At 43.5% G+C, this 21,573-nt stretch overlaps 1 protein-coding gene across 1 annotated transcript in view; it reads left to right on the forward strand.

Moving 5' to 3' along the window:
• Positions 1-15,078: 15,078 nt before the first annotated feature.
• The window catches only part of LOC122548013 (glycophorin-C), a 103,120-nt gene continuing 96,625 nt past the window's right edge, over positions 15,079-21,573 (forward strand). Inside the window, exon 1 of the mRNA XM_087989331.1 lies at positions 15,079-15,249. The gene's annotated coding sequence lies outside the window, so the exon portion shown is untranslated. The remainder of the gene's footprint in view (positions 15,250-21,573) is intronic.

A 21,573-nucleotide genomic window follows, 5' to 3' on the forward strand; every position in this document is an offset into this window, starting at 1 on the left:
TCAACAAGCTTATCATTGAAATGAAATAAAATTCTGACAGGGCTGGGTAGACTAGATGCAATGATGATATCCCTCTGTCTGGGCTGTAACGAGAACAAGACGACAGTCTCGGAATAAAGTATAGGCATGCAATTTCTGGGCCTCCTCTACCTCCAAACCTAACTCACTTGATGAATAGAGGAAGAACGTTTTATATTCCACCACAGGACCCTTCAACTATACGGCATCAACACTGACTTGACTAATTTCCTCATCTCCCCTCCCCCACCTCATTCCAAATGCCTTTTAAATGTTGCAGTTGTACTAGCCTCCACCACTCCCTCTGGCAGCTCATTTCATACATGTACCACTCTGCATGAAAAAGTTGCCCATAGGTTTCTTTTATATCTTTCCCCTCTCACCCTAAACCTTTGCCCTCTAGTTCTGGACTCCCCCACCCCAGGGAAAAGACTTTGCCTATTTATCATATTTATCATATCCATGCCCCTCATACTTTTATAAACCTCTATAAGGTCACCCCTCAGCCTCCGACGATCCAGGGAAAACAGCCCCAGCCTGTCCAGCCTCTCCCAATAGCTCAACCCTTTCAAGTTTCACAACATCTTTCCAATAGGAAGGAAGCCAGAATTGCACACAATATTCCAACAGTGGCCTAACCAGTGCCCTGTACATCCACAATATGACCTCCCTATTCCTGTACTTAATACTCTTGACCAATAAAGGAAAGCATACAGTAGAAATTTCATCACTAAGAAAGATTTGGAGGTTTCTACCACAGAATATTGATGGGGACTCCTTCGGAGTACTTAATCGAATTCTGATTCATCTGTTAAAGGAATGACATTATTAAGCTAGAGACGGTTTAGAAGAGTTTTATCAGAAATAGACAGTTTGAGTTATAAGGAGAGGCTGGATAGGCTGGAACATTTTTCATTGGAGCAGACGAGGTTGAGACGTGACCATGTCAAGGTTTATAAAATAATAAGGAATACAGATAAGGTGAATAGCAGGTGTCTTTTCCCGAGGATGAGAGTTTTCAAAACCGGGGGATATTTTTAAGGCAGGAGGAGAAAGATTTAAGAAAGACGCAAGGGGCAATTTATTTATACATGGAGTGGTTTATGTGTGGAATGAATTTCCAGACAAAATGGTGGGTTCCGGTACAGTTATAATGATTAAAAGACATTTAGGGAAATACACGACTATGAAATGTTTGGAAAGATATGGGCCAGGAGCAGGTGGGACTAGTTTATATTGTAATTGTGGTCAGCATGGACTGGTTGGACCAAAGGCTCTATTTCCATGCTGTACAAATTTATAAGGAGGTGTAGGCCAAGTCATTAAATGTACATGTGAAAAAGAAATAGATTTCTCGACACTAAGAGCTTCAAGGGACATGAGACAGAGAGCAGGAATACAGTGTTAAGATAGAGGATCATTCATCATCATGTTAAATGATACAGTGGGCTCAATGGGCCAAATGGTCTTCAGTTGCTCCTATTTATTTAAAGGCATTCGATTTCAATTAGAGTGCTTATCATATTATTAGATTACAGAATATTGTAGAAGCATTGTTGGTTTTATTTATCCAGTGATTTGACATGTCTGTTGTATATTGTCCATGCTTTACACACATACACTTATGTAATACTGTAAGCCTGTAGGAGTTGGCTTCAAAGTCTTTGTCATGAAACAGTCTGGTCCTCATACAGCGAAAGGCTTCGCTTTATGCTCATACTCAGAAATCAAGAATGAGTTATCAATAACAGCCTTTTCAACTTATCCTGCCACATCCGAAAATTTGTCAACATGCACCTTCAGGTCTTTTTACTCCAATAAGTCTTTTAAAATTGCACTGTCTTTTAGCGTAATTTCATATTTCTTTCCGGACCAAATGTGTCACTTCACAATTCTCCGCGTCAAATTAAATGACACATCGTTCTTTTCAGTGTTGTACACTCACTTGTGGGATGTGGGCATTGCTGGCTGGCCCAGCATTTATTGCCCATCCCTAATCCTTTAGCAGGTGGGGGTAAGCTGCAATCTCAAACTGCTGCAGTCCATGTGCTATAGGTAAACCCATAATGTTTCACCATCGTCTTTCCTCCTGGAGTCTGTTACTATTCTCTTCGCTCTTCATTATATTTCCAAATTTCATGTCATCAACAAACTTTGAAGTTAAAAGCTCTGGACCAGCACTTATTGCCCATCCCTAATTGCCCAGAGGGCAGGAAAGAGTTAACCATAGTCCTGTGGGTTTGGAGTCACATGTACCCAGACTGGGTAAGGATGGCAGTTTCCTTCCCTCAGGATATTAGTGAACCAGATGGGTTTTCCTCACAATTAGCAACGGTTTCATGGTCATCATTAAACTCTTATTTCCAACTCTTATTGTTGGATTCAAACTCCACCATCTGCCATGGCAAGATTTAAACCCGTGATGAAGGGTTTTTGCCTGAAACATCAATTTTCCTGCTCCTCGGTTGCTGCCTGACCTGCTGTGCTTTTCCAGAACCACTCTAATCTAGACTCTTTAGATTAATAGTCTAGTGATAATACCACAAGGCTGTCACCTATCACAGTTTTGTGGAACTATGCAGGCATCTTTATTCCTGAGCCAGTCTCTGGATTCAGGTCATTGCTAGGACTGTACATCATGGAAGGTACATTTATGATACAGGTTCTGATTTTGGTGCATGATTCTGATGAAGTTTCACTAGACTTGAAACATTTACCTCTGTTTTCTCCCACAGATGCTGCCAGACCAACGACGCCCACTAGCAACTTCTGATTTTTGTTTAGGAGTAGAACCATATTGCCCTGTGCTATATTTTATTGCCAGTGTCTCTCATCACTCCTTGTAAAAGTTCTGATTAAACTTCATTGGAATACATTGCTTTGGTGCTAGCTATCACTTGTCAAGTTGTTGCAGTTCAGCAAGACTTTGACATGTGGATTATTTGTGAGAGAAAGGATCTCCACATGTTGGAATAAATGTGAATGTAATGAGGAACCAGCAGATTTGTTGAATAATTACATAACCTCAGGCAAAGGTCAATTTCCTCCTGTTAATGAGAACTGATGCACTCATGGTTGTGTTAACAATCAGGCAGTTCAAATGTCACTGAATCTCTGACGTCCCACATCTGGCTTTCATTCAGGAACACTTATAAGGAAACACCACAGGGATTCCAAGTATTGGAGAGCCTCCAGTCATTGGGCAGAAGGAAGAATATATAATTACTTGTGTATTTTCTTCTTGGTTTCTGCAGATCTTTTGGATTCTGAGGCTTTCCTTTGAGGAAAGTTAATAAGGGATGCTGAAGGATAGCGATCTGAAACATGGTTATTTATAATATCTCCCATAAATTGCAAAGTGGTTTAATGGGTTAAGCATAAATAATGTGCTTGATTTGTGGATACACAAAACTAAGGATCATCCTTATACTGTGGTCACAAATCTATCCAGAAAGTAAACATCCTTTTCCAGTTAAAAATAAAACAGGGCGCAGTTGAGATTGATACATGTAAGATGAAGCTAAATGAAGATGGAGGAGAAAGGAATGTAAGGAAGGGGTTGGTAGAGTGAAATGAAACAGGATGGGAGGAGGTTATATGGAAAAGATGGGCCAATTTTTTTTATTATTCTATCATGGGATAAAATTGTCACTGGCCAGACCAGCATTTATTGCCCAACCCTAATTGCACAAAGGGCAGTTAAGAGTCAACCACATTGCTGTAAGTCTAGGGTCATGTGGTAGTGATGTACCAGACCAGATAAGGATGGCAATTTCCATCCCAGAAGCACATTAGTGAACCAGATGTGTTTTGTCTGAAAATAAGCAATGGATTTATGGTCATCATTAGACTCCAAACTCCAGGTTCTTTTTAAACTTAATTCAAATTCTACTATCTGCCATGACAGGATTTGAACCTGGGTTCCCAGAATATGATTTGGGTTTTGAGTCCAATAATCCAGTGATATTACCACTAGCCTGTCATATACATATAACACACCCTGTACTTACACATTCTAAATAAATACATTACTGTACTATACAATGCCATACTGTACAATACTATGCTGTACTGTACAATATCACATCATACATTCAAAATCAAAATCTCAATCAACATCATTGACATTCAGACCAGAAATTGGATCTAGACAAAATGGCATTGAAACACTACTTTATTTATCTTCAGTTTTGATTTCAATGTGAGGTTACAAAGATCACATTCAAAATGGATTCTGTATATACTCTTGGTAAAGCTAACATTTTGCCCAAGGATTTTGACACTTACAAATGGAATGAAAAGCAGAGTAAAAATAATTTCCTTGTGTCCATTACATTTAAAACAATTCATTTTCAAGTAAAAGGCAAAATATCACAGAAACCTGAAATAAGATGAGGCTATAGGAGTAGGAGTAAGACACCCAGCCTTTCAAGTCTGCTCCATCTTTCAATATGACCAAGGCTGATTATCCATTCCAATTCCCTTTTCCCTCCCAAACTATTCCCACATCCCTTTACTTCATTAGTATTCAGATATCCATCAAACTGTACTTTAAATGTACTAACTGAGTTTATGCTTCATCTGGGAGAGGTTTCCAAACATTCTCAACCCTATGAGCAAAAACAAGACCTCCTCAACTCAGTCCTAAGTGGCTTCTGCCTTATGTTTAAATTGCATCTCCTGGTTCTCGACTTCCCAAAGAAGGTATCCGCCTAGAAAGTGCTGGAAATGCACAGTGGGTTTGGTAGCATCTGCAGACTGAAAGACCGAGAATGCAAGTGAAATATGACTCTTCAGGGCCATTGAGAATTTCTGTTTTTATGACCTTTCAAGTCATTTCAAACTTTCCAACTACAAGTGCTTGCCAATATAGGAGCTTAATGGGTCAGAGATAAGCTAGCAAGGTATTATATTGCAGGGACATTGCTTTGTTTTCTTAAAGAGCTGTACACCTGTGGGTCTGCAGGGCGGGATTTATGTCAATATGCGTGCTATTACCATGGAAACCCTTTCTATAATAACACCTTCCCTTGAGGAAAACATCTTTAGGCACTTCACACTCGGGCAGTTGGCTCCAAGCCAAAACATTACATATGATTAGAGCTAGTTTAAGATCATAATCAAAGAGGTAAATTTAAGGAGAATCTAAAAGGGTGAGGTGGAACAGCTTCAGTCCTAGGGAGCTGGACTTTAACAGATCTCTGGAGATGGTCTGGTAGAATGGTGGCAGAAATTCATAGACTGGAACCCAATGTTGTCCCACTAATATGCAAAATAATAAAGGAAAATACTGTGAATGCCGGATATCTTAAACACAGAAATTACTGGAGAAGCTCAGCAGGTCTGTGGAGAGAGAGTCCTGCATGGCTGTTCTTCAGAACTGATATTCTCAGTGATGGCAACATTACCAGTGTGGCTACGCACTGGGTTGTCAAATATATCACTTACATGCTCCATTAATGGGTCGCTCTTCTCTCCCATTGGCACTTGACTAGATTCAGGTGATACCATAATCTATGAGTATCAGCAGTTGAACCAGAAGCAGCCATTTGTCAGAAGATGTGATGGCCTGGTAGTATTATTGATGGACTGTTATTCTGGTAACCCAGGTATTGTCCCAGAGACTTGAGTTCAAATCCAGCTATGATAGACAGTGGAATTTGAATCAATGTTTTAAAAATCTGGAATTAAGAGCCTAATGATTACCGTGAAACCATGACCAAACCCGTCCTTTAGTTGGGCCTACATGTGATTCCATACCCACAGCAGTGTAGTTGACTCTTAACTGCTCTCTAGGGAGAAAGTGAGGTCTGCGGATGCTGGAGATCAGAGCTGAAAATGTGTTGCTGGAAAAGCGCAGCAGGTCAGGCAGCATCCAGGGAACAGGAGAATCGACGTTTCGGGCATAAGCCCTTCTTCAGGGCCATTCCTGAAGAAGGGCTTATGCCCGAAACATCGATTCTCCTGTTCCCTGGATGCTGCCTGACCTGCTGCGCTTTTCCAGCAACACATTTTCAGCTCTTAACTGCTCTCTAGGCAATTAGGTTGGGCAATAAATATTGGTCTATAACACGCCCTCACCCTGATGGTATCATGTTTAGCAGCACTCCGTGGCTCATGGTGAATCTCTCATAGTCAATGGAGGGTGCATGCCACAACCTCCCTAAACCTCCAATCAATGAGGCCTGCCCGTCTGGGCTAGAATGATACATAAAAACAACAACTTTGTCTTTGAAAGTGCCTTTGTATGAAGGTGCTCTCTCATATGATGGCACTTCCCAGACTGACAACATTTCAGCTGTCTGACTTGTCCACCAGCCTCCTCAGACAGGCCAACATCATGAACAGATTAAATACCAGTGAGGCTCCTGCTGCTCTCCCACAGAGGATCAGGCACTGCTTTCACACTCAGTAACCTGACGACTCACTTATTGAGAAAACCATGGTCGAGGTGTATGAAGACATGGAGATTAACAGTGGGTTCAAAGGGATGGAAATGCTCAGAAGAGCTCCAATTTGAAGGAATGCAGAGCCTTAAAGGGTTCTTGGAACAAAGACAGTTGCAGAGGTACAGTCAGTTCTGATATAACACAATAGTTCCATTCTCATGCGATCTTGTATTATACCATATAGAGGCTTGTAAAATCATGAGGGGCATGGATAGGGTAAACAGACAGGGTCTTTTTCCTGGGGTGAGGGAGTCCAGAACTATTGTGGTTCTGATCGCTGAGCTGGGAATTTCTGGTGCAGACGTTTCGTCCCCTGTCTAGGTGACATCCTCAGTGCTTGGGAGCCTCCTGTGAAGTGCTTCTGTGATTTTTCCTCCGGCATTTGTAGTGGTTTGAATCTGCCGCTTCCGGTTGTCAGTTCCAGCTGTCCGCTGCGGTGGTCGGTATATAGGGTCCAGGTCAATGTACTTATTGATTGAATCTGTTGATGAGTGCCAAGCCTCTCGGAATTCCCTGGCTGTTCTCTGTTTGGCTTGGCCTATAATAGTAGTGTTGTCCCAGTTGAACTCATGTTGCTTATCCTCTGCGTGTGTGGATACTAAGGATAGCTGGTCGTGTCGTTTCGTGGCTAGTTGGTGTTCATGGATGCGGATCGTTAGCTGTCTTCCTGTTTGTCACAAAACACAACATAGGACAAACAGGAAGACAGCTAACGATCCGCATCCATGAACACCAACTAGCCACGAAACGACACGACCAGCTATCCTTAGTATCCACACACGCAGAGGACAAGCGACATGAGTTCAACTGGGACAACACTACTATTATAGGCCAAGCCAAACAGAGAACAGCCAGGGAATTCCTAGAGGCTTGGCACTCATCCACAGATTCAATCAATAAGCACGTTGACCTGGACCCTATATACCGACCACTGCAGCGGACAGCTGGAACTGACAACCGGAAGCGGCAGATTCAAACCACTACAAAAGCCGGAGGAAAGATCACAGAAGCGCTTCACAGGAGGCTCCCAAGCACTGAGGATGTCACCTAGACAGGGGACAAAATGTCTGCAACACAAATTCCCAGCTCGGCGAACAGAACCATAACAACGAGCACCCGAGCTACAAATCTTCGCACAAACTTTGGAGTCCTGAACTAGAGGACATCGGTTTAAGGTGAGAGAGGAAAACTTTAAAACAGACTTAAGGGGCAATTTTTTCACACAGCGGGTGGTCCGTGTATGGAATGAGCTGCCAGACAAAGTGGTGGAGGCTGGTATAATTACAACATTTAAAAAGCATTTGGATGGGTATATGAACAGGAAGGGTTTTAGAGGGATATGGACCAGCAGCTGGCAAATGGGACCAGATTTGGTTCGGATATCTGGTCAGCATGGACGGGTTGGACCGAAGGATCTGTTTCCGTGCTGTGCATCTCTATGAATCCATGACTCAATAAGAAAATAGCGTAATAGCCATACCATTTAAACTAATGAGGCCAGAATTGCATTACAGCTAATACAGGTGAGGAAAGTTTGCATTCTACAAGTAATGGTCTGAATTCTTCAATCGCGTTAAAGCCAATTCGCATCAAAGAAACACGTGTTTTAGCAGAACCAACTGTATCGAGTACAGAGGTCATATAGAATTTTGAACACAAAGTTGGAAATTTTAATTTTTCAGTATTGTGGAAGTTGGGAGACAATGTAGGACAACAGAGACAAGGTTGATGATATCAGGGCTGTGGCTTAAAGAAGAAAGGTGAAGCATGATGGGACATCAGGCCTTCGATGAGCCATTCCTGAAGAAGGGCTTATGCCCGAAACGTCGATTCTCCTGTTCCCTGAATGCTGCCTGACCTGCTGCGCTTTTCCAGCAACACATTTTCAGCTCTGATCTCCAGCATCTGCAGACCTCACTTTCTCCTTCGATGAGTCATATCAGGTGACTCTAGTTGGAAACATTTTGATCCTGGCTACTAGACATTGTGGAGAAGATAAAGTCCAATGTCCAATAGAGAGAGATTGGGCAAACTGGGCCTGTATTCTCTGGAGTTTCCGACATCTCCAAAATATTTAAAAGGATTGACGGGATAGATCCAGCTATGATGTTTTCCAATTCCAAAGAAGAATCACTGAAATGTTAAATCTGTTCCTCCCTCCATAGGTGTTGAGTTGCTCCAACACCTTTTGTTTCTAGTTATGTTGTTTCCCTAAGATGGAGAAAGTGGAAGGAGAAAATTAAAAATAAGGGTCCGAGATGAGGAGAAATTCTTTTACTCAGAGAGTTGTGAACCTTTGAAAGTCTCTGTCACAGAGGACTGTGGAGTGTCATTACATTTGGATAAAAGATTGATAGTTTTCTGATTACTAGTAGTGTGCAGGGTTTTAGGGATAGGATAGCTAAAAGGAACTGAAGTGTTAGATCAGTCATAATCATATTGAATGGTGGAACAGGCTCAATAGGCTGAATGGCCTATTCCTATTCCTACTCGTTTGTAAGTGAGAAACTTTCCTCAGTGGGTTCTTGAAAAATAGATTGCCTGGGTAATAATCTGAGCCTGTGTATCTGATGGTTGCCAACTCTGTTTCTTTGTATTCCTGGAGGTCATGTCACATAATCTCTTGCCCTGGACATGAATTTGAAGTATCGTGTTATGAGGAGTGATTATACAAATTAGGGCTGTTTTCTCTAGGACTTTGAAGGTAGGGTTCTTGTGGCACAGTATTTTTGTCCCTACCTATAAGCCAGGAGGCCCAAGGTCAAATCCTATCTGCTCCAGAGTTGTGTAATAATATCACTTAATCAGGCCGATTTGAAAGTAGGTGAAGCTGATTGAAGACTTCAAGGTATAAACAGGGTAGATAAACTATTTCCACTGGTTGGGAATTCTGGGGGACAGCATCAAAAAATTGGGAGTCAAGATTAAAGTACAGCCAATCAGGCAGCGTACGAGGAGCAGGAGAATCGATATTTCGAGCAAAAGCCCTTCATCAGAAATGAGGTTGGGAGCCTCGGGGGGGTGGGGGGGGGGGGGGGGGTGGAGAGATAAATGGGAGGGGGATGGGGGAAGCTAGCTGAGAGTGCAATAGGTGGATTGAGATGAGGTAATGGTCATAGGTCGGAGAGGAGGTGGGATGGAAGATTGACAGATGGGACAGGTCATGAGGGCGGTCCTGAGCTGGAAGGTTGCAACTGGTGTAAGTTAAGGGGAGGGGAAACGTGGAAACTGGTGGTCCACATTGATGCCTTGGGGTTGAAGGGTCCCGAGGCGGAAGATGAGGCGTTTTTCCTCCAGGAATCGGGTGGTAAGGGAGTTGCAATGGAGGAGGCCCAGGACCTGCATGTCCTCGGCAGAGTGGGAGGGGGAGTTGAAATATTCAGCCACAGGCAGTGGGGTTGATTGGTGTGGGTGTCCTGGAGATTTTCTCTGAAGCGCTCTTCGAGTAATTATCCTATCTCTCCAATGTAGAGGAGACCGCATCGGGAGCAACGGATACAGTAAATGACATTGGTGGAAGTGCAGGTGAAACTTTGATGGATGTGGAAGGCTCCTATGGGGCCTTGGACGGAGGTGAGGGAGGAAGTGTGGGTGCAGGTTTTGCAATTCCTGCGGTGGCAGGGAAGGTGCTGGGAGGGGAGAGTGAGTTGTTGGGGGGGCGTGGACCTGACGAGACAGTCGCAGAGGGAACGGTCTTTATGGAAAGCAAATGGGGTGGGGAGGGAAATATATTTCTGGTGGAGGAGTCTGTTTGTAGGTGGTGGGAATGGCAAAGGATGATGCGATCATACAGAGGTAGGTGGGGTGCAAAGTGAGGGCCAGGAGTTCAGTCCATGTTGCGGTTGGAGGTGTCGGGTTCGAGGACGGAGATGCAGGACATGGATGAGATGCGCTGGAAGGCATCATCAACCATGTGGGAGGGGAAATTGTGGTGTTTAAAGACGGGGGCCATCTGGTGTGTTCTGTGGTGGAACTGGTGGCACAGTGGTTAGCACTGCTGCCTCACAGCGCCAGAGACCCGGGTTCAATTCCCGATTCAGGCGACTGACTGTGTGGAGTTTGCACATTCTCCCCGTGTCTGCGTGGGGTTCCTCTGTGTGCTCCGGTTTCCTCCCACAGTCCAAAGATGTGCATGTCAGGTGAATTGGCCATGCTAAATTGCCCGTAGTGTTAGGTAAAGGGGTAAATGTATGGGAATAGGTGGGTTACGCTTCGGCGGGCCAGTGTGGACTTGTTGGGCCGAAGGGCCTGTTTCCACACTGTAAGTAATCTAATCTAATGGTCTTTCTGGGAGCAGATACGCCGGAGGGGGAGGAATTGGGAGGTAGGGTGGGAGGAGGTGTAATCCAGATAGCTGTGGGAGTCGGTGGGTTTGTCAAAAATGTCATCGTTGAGTCGGTCACTGTTGATGGAGATGGAGAGGTCCAGGAAGGGGAGAGATGTGTTAGAGATAGTCCAGGTAATTTAAGGTCAGGGTGGAATGTCATGTCAGGTCCACACCCCCCTAACAAACCACCCTCCCCTCCTGGCACCTTCCCCTCACTAGCCCTCACTGGCACCTAGCCCTACCCCCATCCCATTTATCTCTCCACTCCCGAGGCTCCCAGCCCAATTCCTGATGCAGGGCTTTTGCCCGAAAAGTCAATTCTCCTGCTCCTCAGATGCTGCCTGATATGCTGTGCTTTTCCAGCACCACTCTAATCTTGACTCTGATCTCCAGCATCTGCCATACTCACCTTTGGGAGCAGACCTTAATGCTTGGGAACATTTCAACACACAAAGGATGGCAGATTTGTTGTTAGTTTTAAATCTGAGATCGATAAATGTTTGTTCAGCAAAGATATTATGGGATACAGGCCAAAGGTGTATGCAATTAAGCCACAGACCAGCCACAATCTCACTGAATGGCGGAGCAGCCTGGAGAGGCTGAATGGCCTACTCCTGTTCCTATAGTTCTATGTACTGTACACTATTGGCCATCAGTTAAATCCATGTTCACTTTGCACCACTGCCCACAGCTACTTCAAGAGTGAACAGACTCTCCATTCCTGATGAAGGGCTTTTGCCCGAAACATCGATTTTCCTGCACCTCGGATGCTGCCTGACCTGCTGTGCTTTTCCAGCACCACTTGAACTAGACTCTGGTTTCCAGCATCTGCAGTCCTTGTTTTTACCTTCTCCATTATCTGACCGGATTTGTCAAGAAGTCTTTTTTTATTGCAACCTCAATATTTATTCAAAAGAGATGAATGGAAGCCATTTGATTTCTCAATGTATGTGGGAAGTCAGCTGGGAGACACGATGTGCATACGGCCTGGTCACTAAAATCAATGAAGACATCAGGGGAGACAAAACCTTCGATTCCCTCCTCCCCCTCACCCCCACTACCTGAATGTTTGCCTGGAATAAAATTCACCCCTAGGTGGCAGCATCAAACACATAAAGCTGCCATGCAGCCAATTGCAGAGTAAAGCTCTGCCATCCTTTTTAAGGCTGTACCTCTGCACCAAACCGAGGGAACCCTCTTCAATTGACGACACACAGGGTCTATCGGGATGGGATGTGTCAAAAGCATTGGGCCGTTCGATCAGCCGTGATGGTAATGCTAATGCATGACATTTGTTCCATGTCCCCCAGGTAGGAATGGTTTTGTACAAACTGCACAAGTCTATCGTGTGCTGATTTGAGATTGCTAAAGCAGCTTCCACCCAGCACTCTGAGACTGGATTTCACACAAGTCTCAGTTTGGCACCCAGAAAGCGACTGCACAAATGGACACATTCAGTCTGACCGCACTAGACGAAATACATATCTGCTTTAGAGAGCTTCAGAGATTTGTGAGCATGTTGCCTGGGCTGGAGAAACTGGAAAGAAAAAGGAGGCTGTGGCATAACATGGCATGCAATTGAACTAGTGAAACCTGAAGCTGTGGACTAAGAGCTGCAAAGTGGAATGAAGCTGATGGCTACTGTGTCGCTGGCACAGATTCGACGGGCCAAGTAGTCATCATCTGTACTATGATTAAACATCATTCTACTTTGATAATTTGTAAAACTATGCCTTTGAAATGTTATTATCCATCTTTGTCTGTTGAGGAAGACGATCTTAACCATCATCACTCATTGGTGAAGGGAGTTAGTTTTTGGATACCAAGGGAAACAAGGGATATTGCAATCGGACAGGAAAGTGTAGTTGTAGCAGAAGATACAATGGTGGAGTGGTTTGAGACCTTGCATGTACCAGCCATGATTCAGGAAGTAGCACAATTGCCTGTGAGACAGAAGCTTATGGGTTTAAATCCTTTTCCAGGGACCTGTGCACAAAAAGTCTAGGCTGACTTTCCAGGTGCAGTGCAGAGGGAATGCTGCACTGTCAGATGTGCTGCCTTTCTGATGAGAGATCACACTGTAGCCCTGTCTTTCCTCTCAAGGTGACATAAAAGATCCACTGGAACTATTTTGAAGAAGAGCTGGTGATTTTTCCTTCATGTCCTGAGCCAGTACTTATCCCTCAGACAATCTCGCAGCTAAGACTACCGGTAACTGGTCATTATCATGTTGCTGCTTGTGGAAGCTTGCTGTGTAGAAATCAGTAGCTGTCAGTTGTAACAGTGATTATTCTTCAGAGATAATTCACTAGCTAGAAAATGTTTTGGAGTAACCTCTGGTTAGGCACTATGAATTCAAGTGTTTCTTTATGTGATAGCTTTATTCTCCAACTTAATGCTTATGTCATTTAAGGAAACATTTAAAATTCTTTAACATATTTTTTATCCATTCATGAGATGAGGGTGTCGCTGGCTAGGCCAGCATTTATCTCCCACCCCTTATTGCCCAGAGGGCAGTTAGGAGTCAACCACATTGCAGTGGGTCTGGAGAAACACATTGGCCAGACCAGGTAAGGATGGCAGTTTCCTTCCTTCAAGGTCATTAGTGAACCAGATGAGTTTTTCCCAATAATCACCAATGAATTCCTGGTCATCATTAGATGCTTAATACCAGATATATGTTGGCATGGTAGTTCAATGGTTAGCACTGCTGTCTCACAGTGCCAGGGACCCAGTTCAATCACACCCTCGGGTGACTGTCAGCATGGAGTTTGCACATTCTCCCCGTGTGTATGTGGGTTTCCTCCAGGTGCAATGGTTAGGTGGATTGTCCATAGTGTTCAGGGATGTGCAGACTAGGTGGATTAGCCATGGGAATACAGGGGTGGGGTAGGGTCTGGGTGAGATATTCTTCAGAGGGTTGATGTGAACTCAGTGGGCCGAAAGTCTTGCTTCCACGCTGTAGGCATTTTATGGAATTCAAATTCCATTATCTGTCGTGGCAGGATTCGCCCTGAGTTTCCAGGACATCACCTGAGTTTCTGGATTAACAGTCCAAGGACAATACCACTAGGCCATTGCCTCCTCCTCAATTGAAACTTTTCATCAGATTATAGGAAGGCAGCAGTTAAGGGTTAAATGCCAAACGGACATTTTTGTGGAATTTTTGTCTCATTACAAGTCGACTGCAGATCTATTGAAACTAAATCTAATCTAGACGCTGGATTTAACAGCGTAAATGTCAGGAACCAAGGCCTCGAGACTCTCAATTCAATCAAGTGTGAGCATTGTGAAGAAAATCCTGTTTGGGTTTGTCTGTGAGGAGGATGTCTTGCAAAAACGACTCTGTGTTGTGGTCCAGTATAACATACTTGTCACTTTTTTTAAAGATTCCCTACAGTGTGGAAACAGCCCCTTCGGCCCAACAAGTCCACACCAACCCTCCGAAGAGCAACCCACCCAGACCCATTCCCTGACATTTACCTCTGACTGATGCACCTAACACTACAGGCAATTTAGCATGGCCAATTCACCTAACCTGCACATTTTTGGACTGTGGGAGGAAACCGGAGCACCCGGAGGGAACCCACGCAGTCACGGGGAGAATGTGCAAACTCCACACAGAGAGTTGCCTGAGGCGGGAATTGAACCTGGGTCCTGTGACGCAGCAGTGCTAACCACCCAGTCACAAGCAAAACTAAAAAAAAATTGCAATTTGCTTTTTAATTTGAGAAAACAAGCCCCTCTTTTGAACTTTGGGTTGATACTGGGTCTGAAGCTGGATTTTGCTGTATTTTGGAACTGCATTCTCATGACAAGATGTGTTGAGATACAAGAAGAAAGTTGCGGTGTTTCTGAAGATCACTGGGGTCCACTATCATGGGCAGAAAACTAATATGTAATGAATTTGGAAGGATGAAGGAGCAGCATTCCAAAAGCTAGTGCTTCCAAATAAGCCTGTTGGACTATAACCTGGTGTTGTGTGATTTTTAACTTTGGATTTGGAAGAGCATACCTCGTTTCTACGTCAGTTTGAATGGGGTAACAGGAGTGATGTCTCGACATTAACCGTGCAGCTCCTCAGTCAGGCCAAGCCGTACAGAGAGAGCTCAGAGCTCCTACCAAATATAAACTGCCCTCTTGTCACAAAACAGCCCCAGGGATGAGAAAGCAGCTGGTTCTCGTTTTGTGTGGGAGGAGTTGAGTCAATAGTTGGCCCCGGTCTCGAAAACTCACAGCAAATAGTGCAACAGGAACTCTCAACTGACAGAACCCAGGCCCTCCCAGCCTCTGAGCTCAGAGGAGCCTGCAGTAAGGTTCAAAGACAGCTTTCTATCCGGTAGAAAGCTGAGCCCCTTTCAGGAACAATTCACAGAACAAGAACGACTTGGAGCTGCAGGATTTGTTTCCTCCTCCCGAGGGAAGGGACCAGAAGTTTTGTGGCCGTATCTTACGGTGAGTTTTATTTTATTTTTGAAGACACCCCCACTTCTCTCTTGTGAAGCATGTTCCCCGCATGGACCAGCGAGAGCAGCTGGTGAGTTGGTTTAGCTGCTCAATGAGAGGTATCCTTACTTTATAAAGTTCTCACCGTCAGACTGAGCGCTGGTGCTTGTGAGTTAACCTTTCGGTATGCTGTGTATCAGGTTACACAAGGAAATTGAGTTCTTAGCCGAGAATAATCTATTTTAAATCGGGTTTCGGGGTTACTTTTCACGTGAATAGTCTTAGTAGCTGTGTAACTCCATGGCTTTGTATGTTGAATGGAGTGCAAGAAAGTTGTCATGACTTGAAGGGGTTTTTTTTTGCTTTTGACTCTGGGTCATGGGACTGAAAAGCTTATTCCTCACTCTGGGCTATTAATAACGTTCTCTGTACTAGTTTTTCTTTGACTCCCATATCTCGCCTGCAGCCAGTCCACTTCCCATAAACGAAAGCACAATCTTTGCAATTGTGGTTTCAGTTTGTATATGAGCTGAATTGTTTTTTTCTCTTGTTCAGCTTTTGTTATGATTTGGTTGTTTGATCAATCTTTTCACAGTGGCAATGTGCTTATCTTTTTAAGAATGAGCAGGTATAGCTCTTGTAGCCAAAGAGAGATAGGAAGAGGGTGGGATTAGGTTACTGAGCACTGGTCTTCCATGATCGTCATGAATGGTATTGTGGGCTGGAGGGGTCAAATGACCAACTATCTTTTGATGTTTCTATAAAATAGTCACCAAAAAAAAAAGTTGCCATAGTCCCAGGGGGCAGTAGTCTCATTAGAGAAAGATAACTGGTGCTAGTTTAACCTGAGGGTCACCATGCCTCAGGTGAGGAGAGCCTTTCATAGTAACCTCAGCTGGTGTAGCCATTGAACCCACGCTGGTGTTACTCTGTGTTGGAAACCCAATTGTCCAATCAACTGAGCTATCTGACCCTCAATATCATAAAATAGTACAGAAGAGAAGGAGGTCATTTAGCTGGTTGAGTCTGTGCAGGATCGTCTGAAGAGTGACCTGTTCTTTTTCCTTCTGGGTTTTTCCATTATTTGGTCTGATTTTTGGAACGCACTAAAGGTAGTGTTGTATCTATCTTATCAGGCAGAACATCCCAAAAAAGGTGAGAACTTAGTTGTGCAAAAGTTATTTCTCCACGTTGTCTCTCGTTGTTCTGCCATTCATTTTTAAATTGGTATTCTCTGGTTCTCAACTCATCCTGCCAAATGAGAGTAGGGACTCCCTATCTACTCTGATCAGACCTTTCATGATTTTAAACACACTTATCAAATCTCCTTTTGACCTTCTGTCTTCTAAAGTGAACAGCCCTGGCTTCTCAAGACTGTAATCTCATCTTTGGAAGCATTCCAGTAAAACCTCTTTTGTACCCTCTCCAAAGCTTGCACATCCTCCTTAGAAACATGGGAATAGGTTTGAATTATCCTATAGGGATTTAAATAAGTTGCAGGGAGTGGATGTAGGGTGTAATGCAGGAATTATGGACTGAAACTGTGACCATGTCAATGTTTGAGAATGGGAGAGCGAGGGTCTTCCATGGAAAGGGGCATTGCAGGTTTATGGTGAGAATGTGGATCATAGGTAATTCTCATGTAACAAATGATTCCCAAAAATAGATTGGTCAGACTGTTTGGCCATGACCATTGTGGCACAGTCTCACACAGGACAGCTCACACCTTCAGTGCATTACCTGGGCTGACGTGACACCAATTGTTGAAGTTCACGTGAGAATGTAACTTTTAAAACCGGTTTTGCAATTTACACATGAAAGAATTGAGACCAGCATGGTCATTCTAAAAGATGAGACTTAACAAACAATCCAGTTCTTTTTCAATATATAATTTCAGTTACATCACACTGTAAACTTTTGCTATAAATTCTGTAACTTACAATCTTGTACTCCACAACCCCTGATGAAGGAGCAGCACTCTGAAAGCTCGTGCTTCCAAATAAACCTGTTGGGAAAACCTGGTATTGTGTGATTTTTAACTATGACCAAACAAATCTGCTTCCATGCTATGATTACAATGCAGATTATTTTAGATGGCTAAACTTATGAAATGTTTGAAACCTGTGTTTAATATTCAGAAGGGGGATATCTTATTGCTGCAGAATCAGTTGTGATATCATAGTCATAAAGATGTACAGCACAGAAACAGACCTTTTGGTCCAACTCGTTCATGCTGTGGGGTGGACAAAGGCAGAAGTCACTTGACACCAGGTTATAATCCGACAGATTTATTTGAAATTGCAAGCTTTCAGAGCACTGCTTCATTGTCAGGTCACTTCACTTGACAAAAGAACAGCATTCTGAAAGCTTGCGATTTCAAATAAATGTGTTGGACTATAACCTGGTGTTGCGTTGCTTCTGAATCAGGTGTGGTTTAGGAAGGGGTTGACTTTTTATTTTGTTTTGTACATTGTAGGTTAGTGCTGACCTACTGAAGGTAGCAGTGGACCAACCATCAGCAAAAGTCCTAATTGTAGGTATGGGCCAAGAGGGAAAGTGTTGCTACTCTGTGAGGGGAAAAATTGGGAGCTCAGCCAAAATGTGACCAGATTAAAACGATAACTCCTTGTGATTTTTGACAAGATTTGTAGCTCAGGTTGAGGTTCAGATTTGTAAGTTTGCTTGCTGAGCTGACAGGTTTGTTTTCAGACGTTTTATCACCATAGGATCATCTGTGAGCCTCTGGTGAAGTGTTGGTGTTCTGTCCCGCTTTCTATTTGTGTCTTGGTCTGTTAAGGTGGGTAATATCATTTCTGGTTCTCTTTCTCAATTTGGTAAATGGGGTCCAAATCGATGTATTTATTGATAGAGTTCCAGTTTGAATGCTAGGCCTCTAGGAATTCCTGTGTGTGTCTCTGTTTAGCCTGTCAGAGGATGGATGTGTTGTCCCAGTTGAAGTGGTGTCCTTCTTCATCTGTATGTAAGGATACAGTTGGTGCTCGTCTATCCTGGTGGCTAGTTTTCTGCCTGTTTCTCTAGTTTGTTGCAGTCCTTGCATGGTATTTTGTAAATGACATTCAAGTCTCTGCATTACTGCTTCTGCTAAGAAGCCTGATATTGGTGATCTCATGGGTGTTCCATTGAGTTGTTTGTAGGTCTTGTTATTGAAGGTAAAGTGGGCAGTGAGGCACAGGTCTACTAGCTTGAGGATATCCTTGCTGATGAAGTTGGTGCTGTCTGGTGTTTGTGTCCTTGGTTTGTCTACAAGTGCAGTCAGTGATTCTTTGGCCAGGTTGATGTTAATTGATGTGAGTAGGACTATTATGTCAAAGGAAACCATTATTTCGTCCTCTTCTGTCTTGATGTCTTTGCTCAGGAATTCTTGGGTGAAGTGGCATGAGTCTCCTACTAGGTATTTCAGTTTTTGGTGGAGTTCCTTTGCTAGTCTGTCTGTTGGTGTGCCAGGGAGTGAGACTGTGGGTTTGAGGGGCGGGACCTGGTTTGTGTACCTTAAGTAATCTGGAGAAGCAGGGTGTATTGGAACCATCAGGTTTCATTTCGTGGAGATCTATCTTGTCAATTTGGTCTGGTTTATGAAGCTGCTTTTAATGTAGTTGTGATCCGGTCTTGCCGCTGTGGAGTTGCGTCTATCACTGCCTGCTGGTAAGTGTTGGTGTCTGCAAGAAGTGAGTTCACCTTGCCAATGTACTGTTTAGGATGATGGTCACGTGTCCTTTGTAGTCCTACCTGCAGACAATGTTTCTGTCTTTTAAGTCCAAGAATGACTCAGCTTTTCTGCGTGTTGAGGGTGTTCCTTCTTTCTTCCTGCTTAGTGTTGGTCCAGCTGTCTGTCTGATGATCTGGTAGGTTTCTTTTGGGAGTCCATTGTCTTTCAGGGTTGATTCTAATGCTGCTAAGAAGTCCAGCTGCATCAGAACATTATTTAAACGGGCCACAACACACAGCAGCACCCAGGAACTACAAGTAGCAGAAGAAACAAAACTCTACAGCATATTCAAGAACAACAGGTACCCAGTCATTACAGTCAGCCAATTCTTAAACCACAAACCCAAACAAGTAGACACAATGTGCCCAGAAACTCTAGCCATACTACCACACATCAGACATCTAGGAGATAACCACAGACTATTCTGACCTCTTGGTCTCATGCTTGCCCACAAATCTACCAACACACTGAAACAGCTCCGGGTGCTCCAGTTTCCTCCCACAGTCCAAAGGTGTGCAGGTCAGGTGAATTGACCATGCTAAATTGCCCATAGTGTTATGTGCATTAGTCAGAGGGAAAATGGGTTTGGGTGGGTTACTCTTTGGAGGGTCAACGTGGACTGGTTGGGCCGAAGGGCCTGTTTCCATGCTGTAGGGAATCTAATCTAATGATGCTAAAGGACCCTGCACCAACAACCAGCAAATTGAATGTCATTTATAAAATACCATGCAAGGACTGCAACAAACACTACATCGGACAGACAGGCAGGAAACTAGCCACCAGGATAGACTAACACTAACTAGCCACCAAAAGACATGACCTACTATCACTAGTATCCTTACATACAGACAAAGAAAGACACCACTTTGACTGGGACAGTGCATCCATCCTCGGGCAGGCTAAGCAGAGACTTATGGGAATTCCTAGAGGTCTGGCATTCAAACCAGAATTCCATCAATAATCATATCAATTTGGACCTCATTTACCAATCTCTGAGAAAAAGAACTGGAAATGATATCACCCATCTTAATAGACCAAGACACATACATAGAAAGTGGGACAGAACACCAGCACTTCACCAGAGGCTCACTGATGATGTTACCTTGTGTGTGACCAAATACCTGTGAACAACTCTACCAGCTCAGTGAGAAAACTTACAAGGCGATAACTCCCATTTAATGACAATCACTGCAATAATTTGTGTCTTGGAAGTGGGAGAAACCATGCATGATCATGATCTGGACCTTGAGACATTTCTCTCAGCTTTGTATTATAATGCTGTTCCCAAAAGCCAACACTAGTACAATGGGAATGCTGTTTCTGCATACACAACCTCTCTCTCGCAAACGTACCTTGTCAGTTTTGCTCTGTTAGTGATGTTTATGCTTCTGGGTCAGCTGGTTTGAATTTCTGCTTTGCTCCTAGCATTGCCTAAATGTGTAACTGAGACTGACATGCTCCCTCAATACTTTTAAGTACTGTCAGCAACAACTGCTTGTACTTCTTTCGTGACTTAGAACCATGTCCCTAAGCGCTTTTGTGATCCCACTTAACAGCACTGTGAAGTCCTCCATCAGTACTCAGCTCTGTCAGTGCAATATAAATCGCATTGCTGGTAAGCGTATATTCAGCTTGAATTTCTGTTGAGAATGACAAGGCTATCAGTGCTCAGCATTATTCCAGTGTAAACCATACAGTAATGCCCAAAATGGCAGTAAAACAAGGAAATTGAGCATTTGCTGCCTTGGCCCACAGTCCTATCACAATTGTACCTCTGAAATTGCAGTATTTATATGATCAATATTGACTAAGCACATCAGAAGTTAGTTTGGCCAGTCGAATGCAAGTAATAACAACCTCCAGTGTTACTGAATATTAATGTTTGTAAGTTTGGAGTCTCATTCTATCAGATCTTTATTCTTTGAGATTATACAATATTTTTCTTGAGTAATTTTGTTTTATAAAAAAGGAGCAGGCCATTTATTGCTTCCAGCTTATGCCACCTTTCAACAAGACTATGCCTCAATGTGACCTTTTCTACATATTGCCTATTTCTCTATTGGCTTTGTATTCAAAGTTCATCAACCTGTCTTGAATATTCTCAAGGACTGAGCACCTACTACTCTCCAGGAAAGAGAAATCATCGTTGATCATCTGTTTGGTGAAGAAATGTTTTATCTCAATCCTTTAATGGGCCAACTCCTTATTCTGAGATGGAGAGTCAATATTCTAGATTCCCAGCCAAGCTCAGGGCTCTCTCTCTTACTCTCAAATTTCAGTACATGATTTAGCATTGAGATCAAAGTTTTACCTTGCATTTCAGAAGCCTGCGCATTGCAGCAAGGATTTATCAGCCTGGAAAAGGAGATAGACAGTTCCTTTGCCCTGTTCACAAAGGCTGCTGATCTCATAGTAAGTAACATACCAATCCTTACTATTTAGCTTTTCATGGGATCTGAACATTGGTAGCCCCATCCCTAACTGACTTTAAACTGAGTGGGTTCCTGGATCATGTCAGAGGGCAATTAAGAGTTAACCACATTGTGGTGGGTCTGAAGTCAGATGTAGACTAGTGTCAGGCAGCAGATTTCTCTCTTTAAGAGATC

Source organism: Chiloscyllium plagiosum, unplaced genomic scaffold, assembly GCF_037043375.1.
Source record: "Chiloscyllium plagiosum isolate Xiang-an unplaced genomic scaffold, Cpla_swu_hap1 HiC_scaffold_7, whole genome shotgun sequence".
NCBI lineage: Eukaryota > Metazoa > Chordata > Chondrichthyes > Orectolobiformes > Hemiscylliidae > Chiloscyllium > Chiloscyllium plagiosum.